Source organism: Ambystoma mexicanum, chromosome 5p (assembly GCF_040938575.1).
Source record: "Ambystoma mexicanum isolate Mex_15411 chromosome 5p, UKY_AmexF1_1, whole genome shotgun sequence".
Lineage (NCBI taxonomy): Eukaryota > Metazoa > Chordata > Amphibia > Caudata > Ambystomatidae > Ambystoma > Ambystoma mexicanum.
This window is the reverse complement of record NC_090930.1, coordinates 164,685,006-164,702,886: the sequence shown is the minus strand read 5'-3', so window position 1 is coordinate 164,702,886 and position 17,881 is coordinate 164,685,006. Positions and strand designations below refer to the sequence as shown.

The following is a 17,881-nucleotide window of genomic DNA, read 5'->3' as shown; positions in this document are numbered from 1 at the left end:
TTTTTATTATAACAATCCCACAACTGCCCCCTGATCCCCCAAATGTCAGTCCCTCCACACACAGCGTAATTTAACCAAGCAATACAACATATTCCCGCTCCCAACCCCCCCTCCCCCACATCCCAATGACCCATCTGATTCCTTCTTTTTCCATTGGTCACAGCACTCCAACTTTTAGTGTTGTTCGGTGAGAATTGGGCCGATCCACCTTCCACTCACACCTCAGGGCTCCCCCCTCCCTCATGACCCTTTCATGTTCTCCCCCCTGCGCATGTTTATTCACTGTGGATGCAAGTCATTGTCCTTTGCCAGATCGTTTAGCAGTTGGGACCAATGGACCGTCACCTCTCCCCTGTCCTCCCCCCCCCCCGACCTCCATATTCTGCAGCACCATTAATTCCGCTAACTCCCACCTTCGCACATCCTACCGCCATAAATTGATTGCCGGACCCTAGGGCGATTTCCACGCTTTTGCCATCCAGCGCTTAGCCAATATGAGCAAAAACCGGCCCATTCTGTTTCGTAGCTTGTTACGCTTCTCCCCCTGGTAGCTTCCCCCACAGACAGGTCTCCGGACACCGTTCCAGGTTGGTTCCCAGTAACTCATTCACTCCTTTAAGGACCTCGTCCCAATATTCTACTATTACTCCACACTCCCACATCATGTGCCAGAACCCCGCCCTCTCCGACCCACCCTGCGTGCCAGTGGGGTGACATACCCTATGCAAAATGTTAAATTGGACCAACTGAAAGCAGGCATTCCTCAATGACTTCCGGACCAAGTCCCAGACCTGCTCCCACTCCTTACCCGATATAGAGCGCCCCATATCCACTTCCCACTTCTCCTTGACCTTCAGCTCCCCCTCTGCCGTCCACAACCCCCCCAAGAGCCCTATATATCCGCGAGATGCACGCCCTACCCCACATCTGATCAAGTAATACTCTAAGCACCGGCATGGTTCCGGCTCTTCAGGAATTCCCTCCCATAACTCTGCCATCCTACAAACCACCGCCCCATATGCCAGAAAAACTCCTTGTGGCAGGTCAAACTTATCGCACCACTCCCTGCAGGTAAGGAGCTTCCCACCCTCAAAAAGATCCCCCACCTTTTCACATCCTTTCTCCCGTAATCTCCGTATTCCTTCTGGTTGGCCCTCCATGGGAGACTGCTCTCATACGACCTCTCACCCCCTTACCGCCCACAGTTCCTCCACGTCTCCCTTAACGCCTCAAAAACCACTGATGTCCCTGTATCACCCAGCGGGTGCCACAAGAGCTCTACCGGCATACGACCCGGCTGCAAGGGCCCTACCAATGTCTTAAGGAACTCTGCCTCCGGTTGATCCCTCACCAGTACCGACTGTAATTGTGCCGCCACAAAGTACTTTTCATAATTCGGGAGGCCCAGTCCCCCTCCCTCCCTAGTTCTTTGCAAAGTTTGTAAGGACACCCTTCTCCCCGCATCCCACAGCAGTTCCCTAATCTTAACATGCAGCATTTTAAAAAACTTTCTTTGCCACATACGGTATATTCGTGAAGCAACCGCGGGAGGATCACCATTTTACATAACGCACCCTACCCATCAATGAAGGGGGTAAAACCTTCCAGAACTGGATGGAGTCGACTATTTTGGATAATGCCCTCCCTGTATTATGCACAAACGTGTCCACTACCTCATGAAACCCCCGCACCCCTAAGTATTGAAATGACTCCTTCTCCCACTTTATCCCCAGTTCTGGCAATTCCTCCAACGGGCATTCCCGTAGCCCTCTCCCCCAGCGGAAACAAAACCGACTTCTCCGGATTTATACGGAACCCTGACATGTATCTAAAGTTCTGTAATATTTCCAAGAGGTCTGGAAGATGTGTTTTGGGGTCCCCTACATATAATAACAAGTCATCTGCATAGAGGGACACAATATGTCTCTGCCCTCCCACCTCAATTCCAGCCTCCACCATTTTCTGCAGCAGGAACGCTGCCAGTGGTTCTAAGGCCAGCGCAAACAAAATTGGGGAAGCCGCGCACCCCTGCCTTGTCCCCCTTCCCAACTCCCATGCCTCCGACACCCAATTGTTAGTCTTCACCATTGCTAGCGCTTTAGTGTACAACAAGGCCAGCTACCTACAGATGTTCTCCCCAAACCCGAATTCCTGCAGCACCCGAAACAACCACTTCCATTCTAGGGAATCAAACGTCAAATGACTCTATCGCCATGTCCCGCCTTTGTGGCTTCATCTGATCTATCACATGATGTAACCGGGAGATATTACCTGACATATTCCTGCACCCTATAAACCCACATTGGTCAGGGTGTATCAAACTCTGCGCAGCCGTCGCCAGCCTAGCAGCTAGGATCTTACCCAGGATTTTCCTGTCTATATTTAATATAGAGATGGGCCGATATGCCGTTCAATCCCTCGGATCTTTCCCCTCTTTTAGGATCACTGTAATCACTGCCTCCCTCATTGATTCTGGGAGGCACCCCCCTTGGAATGCCTCCTCATAAACCTTCTGAAGTTGCGGGACCAGAAGGTCCGCAAACGTCTCATAAACTCCACTGGGAGTCCATCACTACCCAGCGCTGTACCCCCTTCTCATAGTGCGGATCGCCCAACGGATGTCCCCCTCCCCTATAAGGGCCTCTAGCTCCTCCCGATGGTCCTCCCCCAGCTTCGGCAACCGCAGCACCTCCATAAAATCCTCCACATCTACATACCCCTGCCCCCTCACTCGTGTATAGCTCCTTATAGTATGTTACAAAGGCCTCATTAATCTCCTTCTGGGTCCTGACTACCTCCTCCGGATTGGACCGAAGCTGGGTTATAACTCGACTCGGACTTTCCCTGCTAACTAACCCATCCAGAAGTTTGGCCGCCTTGTCCCCTTCCCCTTCCCCGTGGAGTCTAACATCCCGCCTGTTATCAAAGTGTAACCGCTCCGACAGGGTCCTCTGAGCTCCAGCGCTCGTGCCAGGGTCTTTTCCACCTCTGCACCCCCCGCCGCCTCCCTATCCAGTTCTGCTACCTGAGCCTCCGTCCAAAGTAACGTCTCTAGAAGACGTTTCCGCATCCCTACTGTCATGGCCAAACACTTCCCTCTCATAGTCGCCTTGAAGGCCTCCCATAGCACTCCCCTAGCTTCCACCCTGCCCTTGTTCAACTCAAAGTACGACCTGATCCCCTCTCTAAGCTCTGCCACAAAGGCCCTGTCTCGATTCCCCATTTTTCTGCTTCCTTTTGCAGAAGTGGTACCTTTCCAAAATAATGCTTACAGACTTTTCATAATGCACTTCTCATAATCCGTGAGATCCACGACTCATCTTCTGTCAATGGTGGAACAATTTTCGAATTGCTCTTAGCCATAGCTTCCCCAAGCAGTGCATTAACAAGCATTTTTCTTCTTTCAAATGAAAAATGTAATACACGTGCTGCCAGTACATGCTGATCAAAACGTTTATTCCATCTTTTCCACGGAATGATGGGTTCTTCCTGCACCTCCATGAAATAATTAGGAAGGGGCACATCTGGTAGAGCCATGTTGAATAAAATGGTGTTTTCAACTCCTTTTCTTTATTGCAGTTTGAAGAAGAAAATTATTTTTTTCCTGTTTGTAGCTGGTGTGTTTTCTTTGCCCTTCCCCCTTATTTTATTGTACCTTAGGGGTGTCCATAGGTATACATATCAAAATACTTGTTCCTTATTCTAGCTTCTAATGTGTATCAGTCTGCGTACAACGTGGCAGTGTGTCAAAATAAAATTGGTGCTGCAGTTTGTTGCAGAAAGTATAATGTATGTACTTGTTGCTTAGCTTTATTTAAATTGGTTACTGTGGTAACCAAGATGGCGGCACGTTTTCCGACCCTCTAAGGTCCCTTCCTCTAGTGCGCATGGGCGGTGTTGCAATGCTGAGTGCTCGCGCCTCAGGCCTTTCTGCGCTGGCACTTGGGTTCTTATCCGTCCCTTTTGGGACACAAGCAGTTCCATGAGAGGATCTGGTCTCAATTATGAAGAGCGGAGGGGCAGCTCTTCTCACCTGGGTTAATCTGGATGCAATTCTCCTTTGTTACTCCCAGGGACATTCACACGGGCAGCAGCTGAAATCTGGATCCGGATGACACATCGGGTGCTCAGTGGGGTGCCTGCAGTGTACCTCGTCGCCCGTGAAAAGATCTGTAAACACTGGAAAGTGAATGATAGCATTACGTACACCCCGCCGTATACATTGACGGCTCTCTTACAACTGAATAAGAACCTGCATATGTTTCTATGTTTTATATTCTATTATATACTCCCCCTATTATTAAATGGTACAACATGTCCTCACTTCTGGTGGTATTTAGACTTCTACACCTGCAGTATCCCTCAGCGAGGGGCCTTGGAGACTTAGAATGTCAGTCTTGTAGCTGGTGGTATGGACTACTTTTCCAGGTACTCATTGATTTAGAGGCATTATGAGTGATTCATATTGGTTATGTTTCGTGAACTTAATGGGTATTCTTAGCCAATTAATATTAAGACTTGTTTCTCGTTTTACAGGATTTGGAAGTAGTATGACATGTACTGAATGTGAATTGGGATGTATCATTTGGGAATTGTATGCAACAGAACTATGCCACTCTACATGTCTGGGTGATTGTGGGCATGCCTTACCATCTACCATCGGCCCTGAGGAATGTCATGCATTTATTAGCATAGATAGCCCTGCATGTTTCTGTCCTATTTGAGAATACAGAACTTTGTATAAGTACTTAACTGTATTAATCCAAGAGCAAAGGAAATTACTGGAGCAATGATTGGAGCAATGATTGGAGCGTGAAAATATATATAATACCTAATTCTACTATTGACATGGTTATACAGTCTATCATTTTAACCTGTCTATGTTTGGTACGATAAAAAAGCAATTTGTAAAGATTTGGTAAATGTTTTATTTGTGCCTATGAAAGAAGGAAGTCCATTATTTCAGGACTAATTGGAGAGTGAATCAGAGAACACATGCAGTTTTCAATCACTAGGATTACAATCCCTCCATTGTTGTTGACTATATACTGTAGTTCCCAGACAGTAGGAGACTCCTTGGAGCCATGCTGAAACATGTATGCCACATCTCTGTTGTGCTAGGGTAGTCCGTGGAATGCCTTCCAGAAGGGCATTGCGGTGGGAGAGGACCAAGGCTGGGACAGCAGATCTGAAGTAATTTTCTGGGAGAACGGGCTTGATGATCCGTCGGAGGGAAAGTAGGTACCAAGCTGTTTGTGTCTAACTTGCTATGTGCTGCTTGAAGGAGAGAGGTCTATTGATGTCAAACACAGGAGACTAGGCACAGTTGGTCAGCTGAGGTGTGAAGTCCTTCAGGTTCATATAGAGAGCCCAGATCTGGATGTCCCGGTTTTCAGTGTTGATCAGCAGTAGAAATGTGGTTATGGAGGAGTTGAGCTTCAGTTAAGCACTGGCCATCCAGAACTGGTTCAGTGTGAGGCAGACGTGAGCCTGTTGATCTTTTTGAAGATCTTGAAGTAGAGCTGCATGTCATCTGCATATTGGTGAATTTGTTGCTTTGTGGTGTTATGAAGGTTCCAAGCGGTTCCATGTAAAGTTTGAAGGAGGTGAATGGATCCTTGGGAGACTCCAAGAGTTGGTCGGTAAATTTGGTGATATGGAGAAATCCATTTGGACGAATAAGTGGCAGTTGGGCAGGTAGGATTTGAACCAGCTGTGGACTATTTTGTTGATCCCCATGCGCAGATGTAGAGTGTCTGGCGTTCTGCCGTATGGAATGTTGCTTTGAGTTTGAGGTGAATCAGGAGGCAAGGATTGCCATCATAAAAGACATTGTTGATTTTACTTTTTATGGTAGCGATTTCAAACGGAAGGATTTGTCCAGTCTTAAAGGTCAAGGGGAATGTGCCTTTGGTGAAAAGCCAGGAATGAGACACGGACACGGGACTCGTGGTGTTTGCCATAAACTTCTATTAAATAATAAAGGGGTTGGGAAATGCCTCACTGTCCCTAAATTAGGAGATATTTCCCTACCTCAACCAAAAAATTAGGTCTGTCCTGCATCAAGATGTCAAAAGCAATAATATCCTATGTCTGAAAACCCAATCCTAGCCCTCACACTCTAAACTAACTCTAAGGTGCTAACGGTAACGTGTCTGGCTTGGAAAGTGCACAAATGTTCAAGTTCAGCAAAAAGGTGTGAATGCAACAAATGTTCCAGGGAATTACTCCTTTCCCAAGGTTTCTCTCCACCACAAGTTTTAAAATAATAAATAGTCCAAGAGGATAACTCCCCTCCTCCTGTTGCAATTATTTCATGGGAAATTATTCCCTTCCCCAGGTACTTTTCACATTAAAATAATCCCAAAATCCTAAGGGATGAATCTCCCTTGGGTTTCTGATTCACAAAGCACCTGATGTACTCCCCTGCTAGGTTCTTTCATATAGTTCCATGATACAATTATGTTGCAGGTGGGGGCGTGGCTTGGACGGCCATGTAAAGGGACGTGCTCTTGTGGAGCTCCGCTGATCCTACAATGATCCTGGAGGAGAAGTGCGTGCACGGGAACCGGCAGGCACTGAAAAATAATGCCCACGCGTGTGAAGATGATGGCTACACTCGCTGAAACTTTGATGCGAGTGGAGGGTGAGGGCACTGAGTTCTACTAGTCTGCGGGCCGAGGGCCCCGGATCGGCGAGTGGAACAAGATGGCGGCAGAGACAGAGGACAACAGGGGTCACGAGATGTAGGTCCTGTAAAGCCCCTGCATCGAACTCCAAGACCAGCGATTAGAAGCAGACCGCGGCACTTGATCGGAATGCGCTGTTGCTTCACTGAGGCGGCGCACATCTGTGGGCAAACGTACCCGGAGCTGGTACAACCTACGGACTGTACATTGCCGAGACTCATCGAGCACATTGGTAACCGACACTGGGCCCGCGGCGTAATCGGATCGAACGCCGGCGGAACCCAGGAGGATTCATTGTGGCAGCGCACCAATTAGGTGGCCGCGGATCCTGGGGCTGACGCGAACGAACGAGCGGGCGGTGGTGGCTGCAGTTTTCCACAGCGCAGCGGATCAACTCTGTATACACAGGAAGATGGGAGAAATCCCATAGTCAGACGAAACATCGGCGCAGGCCAGTGGTTGAGGCCGATGCAAGACAATTGCTGATCCCCTGCACTTGGAGTGGCCCCTCTGGGCCTGGGCATTGTGGGCCGGATGGCCTTGTGATCGCGGAAGAGGGGGAACAAAGAGTGCGGTGAATAGGTGAGCGCACCTGAGCACTGGCCACGGAAGGAACACGACAGAGACCGGGCCACAATACCAAGAGGGTACGAGCACATGGGAGGAGACGGCCCACTTTGGGCGCGAGAGAAGAGACGAGTACATACAAGTACATGCTTGGCCTGCTGAGAGTGGTCCGTGACCACGCGGACCTTTGTGCGGAGGGAGGCATGGCAGGCCCTCGCCCAGCTAACATAGCAGGATGTCCTCTAAAGTGGTTAGACCCAGGATACGACAGTCCATGATGGAGACCTACGCCAAGTCGCCCCCAGAAGCAGAGGGGGGCAAGAGCAAGGAGACCCCCACGGCAGCGGCGGAAACACCGGGCACGATCCAGGAGGTGCTGGCAGCGATCGCAGACTTAAAGCTGACCTGGGCGACTAAGTTGGGCCAGGCAATGAAAGAGCTGCAGGAGGGCCTGGACCTCAAGATTGGAGCGGTCCAGGAGGAGGTGAACCTGCTGAGACAGGACGTGCGAACGATTGCGGAGCGCACTGGGGCCTTGGAAAAGGAGATGGCCCCGAACACGGAGGCGTGCGCCGCACATGGAAAGGAGCTCCATGCCCTCGTGCAACGGGTGGGCAATCTGGAGGACAGAGCTGAGCAAGCAGAAGGGCGCGCCAGACGCAATAACATCCGTATAGTGGGCCTGCCGGAAGGTATGGAAGGGTCAAACCCCACAGAATACGGGAATCCATGCTTTTACAGGAGATAACAGGCGGGGTGCTGACCCAGGGGTTCACGGTTGAAAGGGCGCACAGGGCCTTGACAAGGAGACCGCCCCCTGAAGCCCCCCCGCGGCCGCTGATCGCAAAGATCCTGAACTATCGGGATCGGGAGAAGATCCTCGAATTTTTCCGGAGGGGAGGAACGATTGAAAAGGGTTCCTCAAAGATGGCGGCCTACCCGGACTATACGCTGCTTGTACAGTGTAGTAGGATGAACTTCGGACCGGTGAAAAGGAGGCTGAAGGACGCAGGCCATCGCTACATGTTGTTCTACCCAGCCAAGTTGAAAGTGTTTTATAAGAACAGATCCCTTTTTTTCGAGACGCCGACCGAGGCAATGGACTAGCTGGACATGCAGGGCCGACCTCAAGAACCGGATCTCCAGATGGGAGCTGCAGGAGATGAGTAGCGGACAGCTGTGGCACCTAGGGTGACATGGCCAAGACATTGGGACTTGATTATAGAGTTGTATTAAGCTTGTGGGGAGTGTGTTGTAGTATCAACTGGCTGGACCCACCAATCCTAAAATAGACTGGGAGCTCCTGGGAGGCATCCCTTGTACCCAATAGTAATATACTTAGTTAGGTCACTGTTAGATCGGTGACGCCCCGTGGGGGTCCTAGTCCTCGGCGACTGGACAGGACCAGACGCGGGTGGGCCTGAGATCCAGGGATGGAGCTGGGCATTTGTTGGGGTGGGGCTGGTTTGTGTGCAAGGGAAGCATTGAAGGGAGAGGTGGGTTGGGAACAAACCGAGTAGATGGCATCGAGTAACCTCAGAATTGTGACCTGGAATGTACAGGGCCTTAATAGCTATCTGAAACGTAACAAAGTGATGCTGTATCTATAAAGTGCACATTGATGTGGCCCTGCTGCAGGAGACTCATCTCACAAGGGAGAAGCTGGAGGTTGTCAGGCGAAAATAGAGGGGACATGTTGTGGGGGCGAAGTATTCTGTGTACGCTAGAGGGGTTATCACTTGGGTGGCACCGCACGTGCCGCTCCAGGTGCTTAGCTCAACGGTAGACCTAGAGGGCAGAATGGTGGCGGTGACAGGACTCCTGGAGAACAGGGAAGTGCATATCATAAATCTGTAGGCCCCCAACCATGATACAGCGTCTTATTTTAGATCCCTTTACAGCAAAATTAGCCCCCTGGTTGGGGGTGCGGTGGTGTGGGGATGGGACTTTAATTGCACTCTGAATCCCAAAATGGATAGGTCAGTCGACAAAGCGGGGAAGCCGGCGCCGGCGATCAAAGCACTGGGGACATTGTTAAAAGATCTAGGCCTAGAAGACGTGTGGAGTAGGTTGCATCCAATGGATAGGCAATACTCGCACTATGCAGCACCACATGACCTGCACACGAGGCTTGATTATGTGTTCGTAGCGGCTGAGATAGCGGGAGAAATGGTGGGAGCGGAATACAAGGCCCGGGTACTATCTGACCACTCGCCGTTGGTGGTAGAGTGGCGACACCAACCCCCCCAGAGCGCGGATCCCAACATGGAGACTTAGGACTGAGGCATTACAAGATGAGGGGTGCCGGGAGGCCATTGAGGAATATTTTGATATAAACATGGGCAGTGTGCGCTCGGTTGGAACAGTATGGGGGAGGCGTTCAAGGTGGTGGTGCGTGGAGTAGCCATTTCGAAATCTAAAGAGCTCCCGGGGGGCATTGAAAGGGAACTTCAGGAAACGGAAAGGGAGCTGGAGGGCCTCACGCGACATGAGGATACCGCCCGGAAGAATAGCGATAAGATAAAAGACCTACAGTTAACCTGCGGTGGACTCTGGGATAGGCTTTGTAGACTAAATTAAAAGGAATACACGGCAAGGCTACACGCAGGGGGTGATAAGCCGGGCAGATTGCTGGCCTGGCTGTATAAGAGTGAGACCCCCTGCACAGTGATCAGTGAGATAAGGGATGAGGAAGGTCACATCTGTAATACCCAGGAGGGGGTGAACGAGGAGTTCCTCAAGTTTTACAGACACTTATGAGGACGCAGGGGAGGATAGGAGCCAAGACATACTGGACACGTTAGAGGACATAGAGCTGCCCACCCTGGACGACCTAGAACACGCGGAATTGGACACCCCTATCACCTCGGAAGAGCTGGAGGTGGCGATCCAACATTTGCCCACGTGTAAGGCACCCGGGACGGACGGGTTGCCTAGCGAGTTTTACAAGACATACAGACAGGAGCTGCTTCAGCCACTGCTTGCTATGTTCAACGAGGCCTATGAGCAGGGGGAATTGCCATTGTCCCTTCGCGAGACGATGATCATCCCACTCCTAAAACCAGGCAAGCCGGCCGCGGAGTGTGGGTCTTACAGACCCTTGTCCATGCTGAATCAGGACAGCAAAATACTTACGGCAGTGCTGGCCAATAGGCTTAAGAGGGTGATCGGTAAGCTGATACACCCAGACCAGACGGGATATGTCCCCGGCAGGAACATCACATATAACCATAGTAGGCTACACCACATCATTGACCACACTGGGGAAGATACGGGTGAGCTGGCCATCGTGTCGCTAGACGCGGTCAAAGCCTTTGACTCGGTGCGATGGCCGTGGTTGAAGGCAGCCCTGAGGGGATACGGAATGGGACCTGGGTATATCAGGTGGGTTCAGTTGTTATACACCACCCCGGTGGTGAGAGTTAAAACATGAATCATAATCTCGGATACTTGGCAACTCGGCAGGGGGACCAGACAGGGATGCCCCTGGTCGCCCATGCTATACATTCTGGCATTAGAGCCGCTGGCAATATGTCTGAGGCAACAATACGGGGAGGTGGGGATTAGTACAGTAAGTGGCAGACACCTGGTATTGCTGTACGCAGATGACATGCTCCTTTATCTGCGCTATCCGGAGGAGAACTTGCAGTATGTGCTAGAGGTGATGGACCGATATGCCACCCTCTCGGGCATATCCGTGACACCTAGGAAGTCTAGTCTGTTCCCCTTGGGTAGATACAAGAATGTCCCGTTACAGAGGCTGCCTAGCCTGCCGATACCATGGCAGACTGAGACATTTAGGTTTTTGAGAGTAAATATTTACCACAGGATCGAGGCGGAGCACCAACATAATACAGAGAAAGCAATAGACTGGGTCAAGAACAGCATGGTGTTTTGGTCTAGATTGCCCCTGACCATGATGGGGAGAGCGGCCTTGCTTAAGATGGTGGTCCTGCCCAGACTCCTGCACTTCTTTGTGAATGTCCCGTTTTTGATTACCAGGAGCCTATTTGTGAGACTTCATAGCGTGTGCAGGGGCTTCATATGGGGTAACTCCAGGAACAGAGTGGCCCTGTGGAAACTCCAGAACCCATGTGACATGGGGGGGCATAGGCCTGCCAAATTTTCAGCTTTATTATCTGGCGGAGCAGCTGCTGTATGTGGCCAGGTGGCTGTCGACTGAAGACTCGGCGGAAGCCAGGCTTCTCCGGGAAGACTCGGCCCCATACTTTTTGAATTAAGTGGTGTGGTTACAAAAGAACAAACTGGTGGGAAGAGGGCGGCTGTTGAGGCTGGGCTGGGAGGTTTGGCGCTGAATGTGGAGAATGATGGGTGACATACAGCCGTTCTCTCAGCAGGCCCCGCTAGTGGCACTATGCGGGAACGACTCACAACTGTTCTAAGCGGTCCATATATATTGGGAACCGGTGGGCCTGGCCACCCTTGGGGGACATATGGCAGGAAGGGGAGCCATTGGAATTTCAGAGGTTGCAAGAAGAGACAGGGGTGCATAGAGGTCAGTATATAACCTACGCTAGGCTCATGAAACGGGTAAGGGAGAGATGGCCGGAGACAGTGCTAGCGGATAACCCTGATGCCTCCCTGTAAATGATGTTTGATGTTTCGGAGGGCGGGCACGAGATATCTAGAATATACGAGCTTCTAAGAGCAAAGTTAGGGAAGGAGCTGCTTCAATTGAGGCAGGACTGGGAGGAGGAAGTAGGAGGACCCATGACAGATGGGCAATGGGAGAGAGCCCAAAGGTACCATAAAAAGGTATCCCGGAATGCGAGACACCAACAACTCCAATTGTATGTCACTCACAGGGCTTATTTGACTCCCGAGAAAATTGCAAGGTTTGGAGGCTCGGCTACGCAGAAATGCCCCAGGTGTGGGGAGGTGGAAGCGGGGCTGCTACACATGTTCTGCACTTGCCCGGAGGTGCACAGATTTTGGGACGAGACTAAAACTAAATTGGCTGGTGGGGGAGTGGAGCTGGACGTGGGATCAGCTTGGCCATGCATGCTCAGGATTTTTCCCAGGCCACGGGATCTAAAGCACATCAGCAAAATAAAGGACTTGGCCTACATCCTGGCCAAGCGCAGAATCGCAATGGGTTGGAAGGCGGCCCACAGACCCAAGGTGGAGCTATGGTGGACAGACCTCCTCAGATGGGCGGAGGCGGAATCCGTAGTTTGGTTTGAAGCGGTTACTAGGGGGGGAGAGGAGGAAGTAGGGCCCTTGTTTGGCCTGGTGGCAATTGGTGACCTCTATGGCAAACCCTCACCAAGACAATAGCGAATCAGAGGACTCTGATGAGTGCACAAGCACTGCGATACCTGATAATGCTCCCATAGATGACATGAGTGAGCCGGCTCTAGTTTGTGGGGTGGGAGGGGGGAGGACGGAGAATTATACTGTGTAATGTGATGGTCTGATGCTGATTATGTACGTCCTAAACAGCTGTAATGTGTTATTTTGTTTGGTTTTATTGAAAATAAAAATAAATTAAAAAAAATAAATAAATTATGGTGCAGGTTCCAGACTCGCCGAAACACCTGGTATACTCTCCTGCCAGGTTATCTTCATTCACTGCAATTCAGAATCCTTAGGACATGGGTCTTCCTTTGGATTCTATGACTCACAAAACACCTGGTATACTGTCCAGACGGGTTCCTTTCCAAATTCACTGTAGACCACTTCACACACTTTGCCTGGTGTACTCTCCTGCCAGGACTTTCTTTAGCATACAATGTGTTCCTTTTGGCTGCCCTTCTCGATCTCTCCCAAGTTCATGCTGTGGGTCCCTGACCCCATTCCCACTGTAACGCTCACCTGATTCCCACGGAGGCGCGGGTCTTGGCAGGAAGCTGTCTGTGACTCAAAGTGATGTGCAGGACTCGATTGGCTTCTGGGGTCGAACCTCTTCGCACTGTGTGTCGGACTCGAAGAGTGAGGTTTCTGCAGGTGAAAGAATATGGGGGTTAATGGTCTGGGTAGTTGAATGTCCCTCTCTCTCTCTCTCTCTCTCTCTCTCTCTCTCTCTTCCCAGCTATTTCGTAGAGCCCCCCAGGTCAACGTGCTCACCTTATATAGGTGAATGCTGGGCTCTCCATCTGCGTCTGGTGCAGGGTGCCGTTGCCAGTTCCTTCACTGGTGAAACATAGGCCTCTTGAATTCAGAGGATGGTTACCGTCGTTATCTGCACGAGCGGTGAGTTTCTGGACCCCTTTTGTCTTTATAGTCTTTAAATGCGTGGCACGTTTATATGCAGACTCTATATAATGCTTTTCCCTTATGTATTGCAGGGCTCTTGAGATGGAAGATGAAGTGAAGCGCCTGGAAGTTCGTAAATATGGCAAGCGCTCTAACTGTCTCTTTCCTTGCAGCTTAGTTCGTGTTAAAGAGACGCCGGAGTATTTGCAGGCGATTTATTGCGACGAGCGTGATGGACGTAAGTAAATACCTGCTTAATGTCTTTTCTTTTGCCTTTCAGATGTTGGTTTGCAGCGCCGGAGTCCGCGGAATGCCAGTAAGTTGTTAACGATACTTTGTCTTTACAGGCGGCGATGCAGAACGAAGAAATCCGGAATTCACAGCGTGCCGGTAAGTATGGCAATGCTTTTGCCTTTGCAGGTGGAGATGCGGCGTGAAGAAGCGGCCGCAGCCGATGGATCAGGTGAGTAAGTACTGCGTATAAAGTTCGCCTTGCTAACCTGTTGTTTCTGTTCTTTGCAGGTGCTGATGATGTCTGGATACTGAAATGGTAAGTAGGATTCTTGCAGGTCCAGGATCAGAAGAAGAAAAGCCGGAGCAGACTCGGTGAGCGTTCTTCTGCAGATGCAGAATAACGCGAAGCACGCTTCATCTATCGGGTGTGGTTTAAATAGCCTTGGAGTGATGAGGCGTCTTCTTCCACGGCCCCGCCTAGGTAAGAAAAGAGTTCCAGTTTCCAGAAGAGTTCCAATGCTGTATCCAGGGAGTGGAGCTGCCCCACCCAGGTAAGAAAGTAGTTCCTGTTCTTAGATAGCTTCTAAGTGGCTGGTAAGTAAGCAGCATGGTCTGCTGCAGGTAAATCCACCCAAGCATCCTCACACCTAATATGAGCCCGGCGCTTCCAGTGCCGGGACCAATGGTTTTGATGAGCCTGGTGCCACCGGCGCCAGGACAAGGTCCAAAAGGTCCCAGTGGGGACCGGCTGGTGCCTAGGATTAGGGTTAGGGGCCTGCTTCCAAGGACGTTGGGCAGGTCCTGGCTCCTTGGAAGCAGTGATCATGACACCCACTGTCGAGAGCTTCTGATGCCATGCCCGACAGTGCTTCAGTGCCCCAACCCTTTGCATGGGCTCAATGGTTGCTTTCTTGGGCTCTTTGCATCTCTGAATCCACATCGGGTGTCTCCAGCTCTCGTGTCTTTCGCTGACCCTGCAGGCACCTCTGGTAGGCATCTGGTCTTCTAACAGAATTCCAGCTCCCTTGGCTGTCAGAAAGCACCGCTTGCTTCCTTTCACCTCGCTGCAGCCTCCACTGAGCTTCACTGCGCACGTCGCTCCACCTTGCCGCTCCTTCTTCTACACCGCCGCCATCCATTGTTCTCCAGTCTCTTTGCTTGCTGTCCTCGCCACAGCTGGGTGAGAGGACGAAGGGCTCCATGCGTCTCTTCCTGGCATGGTTTTAAACGGTGTTTGGCCAATCTGATTCCTCCAGATACTAGACTGCTGGTGTTCGTTCCCATTGTAAGTAATCATCATATTAAGGCTTTCAATCAGGCGACACACAACTTGGTCTCTGCCTAGTATGTAGTTCACAACTGAGATGCTTTTCTCCTTATTGTATGCAGACTCAATTTGAGATGGTACACAACTCGTATCACACCCCCTTTTCAAATACCCCGGGTCACAATGGACTATGAACCAGGCTGGTTGGTGAAATACAATATTTATTTTAAAATTCAAAAGAAATCATAAAATGTTTAATATGGGGGCAGCAATCACTAATGGGGTGATAATTACAATGTGAATATAAGCAATGCACTTGGTTACCACTTCTAGTGGAACATACAAAACATCCAGGAATAGGAGCACTTTTTGATTTAGGAAAGATGGCATCCAAGTTAGGATTTCCCCCTGCAATGTTCCCTCAACCCACAAATAATCAATTCTGGATATAAATAAGCAGCAGGTAATCAGGAATCAGGAATAATAGGCAGGAAACAATCAATCTGACCTTTCCTCCCCAAATAAGAGGGAAAAACCCCTTGAAATGTTATGTAATGATACTTGGAATTGGACAAATAATTAATGTGTGCTGAAATCCTTGAAACAAATACAATTCCTCACTAAAGCAACGATGCAAAGATACTAACAATCACCAACATTGGATAACCATGAGCATACAATTTGAAAAACGAGTGGAAAGTTCAAAACGGATTGAAGCCAAATGACACGTGTAAAAGTTGCATTTCCTTTCAATTGCCGTGTAAATTCACTCAAACGGTTTCTTTAAAAAACGGGTGAAATATTGCAAATCGTGATTTGAATTGTGGTGCGGTTTTTAGTCTGGGGAACAGAGGTACATCACAGGGATAGTACAGAAGTGAAAGAATGGGGCTTGGTGCAGTTTTGATTGAGATTTTCAGGTTGAAATGGGGTTCAGTTTTTGGAAAACAAAGCGGTCAAAATGAAGACTTCAGTTACTTGAAATGAATTATCTAGACTATATGGTTGAAGAGGAACACAGTAAGCACCAAGGTTGATTCGCGGGGTCATCCTTACCACCCCAGTGCTCAACCCTTACAATAGAATATATGGAAATTAGTTGGATTACTCGAAATATAACTAAGGGCTTACAGTTTACACTAGACAAAAATGAAGAGAGATGGCGCTCGCACTAGAATCAAGGGCAGGGCTGCACGGATAATTATGACAGTTTTAACAAGTTAACAGGATAAGGATAGGATGGCTTAGAGTGTGGGATAAGGACAATTGCAAGACAAGAGACTATGGATTTCTATGGGGTAGGGATTATATTTACAGTCCACTTTTAGTTTGGGATTTTTGGACCCGTCAACAGGTTCTGGTCACTACATGGCAGCGTGCCTAGCAAAGGGCAGCTGGACAAAAGACAGCTGGGCAAGGTCGGGTCACTGGATGGTAATTCTGGTCGCTGGGTGGCACAGGTACCACTGGATGCAGTTAGTGGGCAGGAGTTAGTGATATCAGGATGCTTCCCAAAGAATACAACCGCTTTCTCCCTTTTGGTTATTTGGGATTTTTAGAATTGAGACCTTGCTGGAAGGGTCAGCAATGCTTAGGCCATGTAGTTGGAATCTGGACTCAGCAGGATGAATGGAACAGGAACGCCGGTGCAGGAAAATCATGAAGTGCCTGTACATAGTCTTGTCAGGGACTCTTATTTATAATGCATAGTGACATCATCAAAGAATATGGCTGGGCAGGCTTAAATAAGCACACCTCTAACTCACTGGATTGGTCAGGGGTGGTAGTCCCTGCCTCGCTCTCAACTGGTTGGATTTCAAGACAGAATGGCAGATTTATGATGCAAGTTTTACAATGTTCAGAAACCTCCCACAGTTACTGTAGCTAAAATCCGGTTTTGCCACAAATGGTACATTTATACAGTCGAAGTCTCTTCGCAACTTACATACACAGGTTACATATTTTATGCAGAACATTCCACTCCAACTCTAAAATCTGTGAGACATTGTTTCGCCCTTCTAATATTTTTTGGTAATTTTGAGTATGAAGGATTCGGCCCAAAATTCTGTTACTTTATACACATGTGTGGATTATCCTAAGGGAGGTAAGTATGAAAATTCGCAGTGGGATCATAGATACTTTTCTCATAATCCCCAATTCTTTGCCATTCCTGTACCCACGGTGTCAGTGAATTCTACAGTGTCTCAAATTATACCCCACAAAATTACTTTGAAACTGCAAAATGTTTACATTTTTACAAATTCTTGCTGCAGAGAGAGGTCTTGACAGTTTTATTAATCAATAGTCTTTGGATACAAATGGCAGTCCTTTGTCTGTCACTGGATCATTTTTTGTCTTCTCTTTAGCTGCCACCAACTGCCCTTTCCTCCAGAGCTAGGTGGGGGATTCCCAGCTTGATTGAAGGTTTATTGCCCCTTCCCCACTCTCACTTCCTTGTCCTGGGAGTTCTATTGTCAGGGGTTTAGCCCAGACCAGATTCTGTCCAACCTAGTAATTATCACAGGGGTGTTAGTATCTGCTGAGAGTTAATGGTGGTTCCCTTTCTTTGGGGGGGAAGCCTTAGCTCTGCCAACTGAAATAACCTGTTTTTGAGAGCTTGCAAAACCCAGCCCAAGCGGTCTAAAACCTTTATTTTCTTATATTTGGTCCTGAATTAAAACAAGCCTGTGGAATAAAATAGCCCATGTGTGCGTTTTCGCCAGCAACCAACCCCTTCACATGGCTAGATAATGGCAGGCTTTCATTGAACAGTTGTACTTTTTAAAACGGGCATTTTTCTTCTTTAGTTTGCTAAGCCCATTTTTTTTACACGTGTGGTGCAAGCTGGCATTTCCTTTTAAATTCAGTTTTGCATCTCCTTCAGATTCCCACACTGCTTTGCAGCCGT

The 17,881-nt window shown here is 49.2% G+C and overlaps 1 protein-coding gene across 1 annotated transcript in view; it reads left to right on the top strand.

The window, feature by feature from the left end:
* ABCB7 (ATP binding cassette subfamily B member 7) overlaps positions 1-17,881 on the top strand; it is a 1,379,199-nt gene that overhangs the window by 592,584 nt on the left and 768,734 nt on the right. The window lies entirely within an intron of this gene.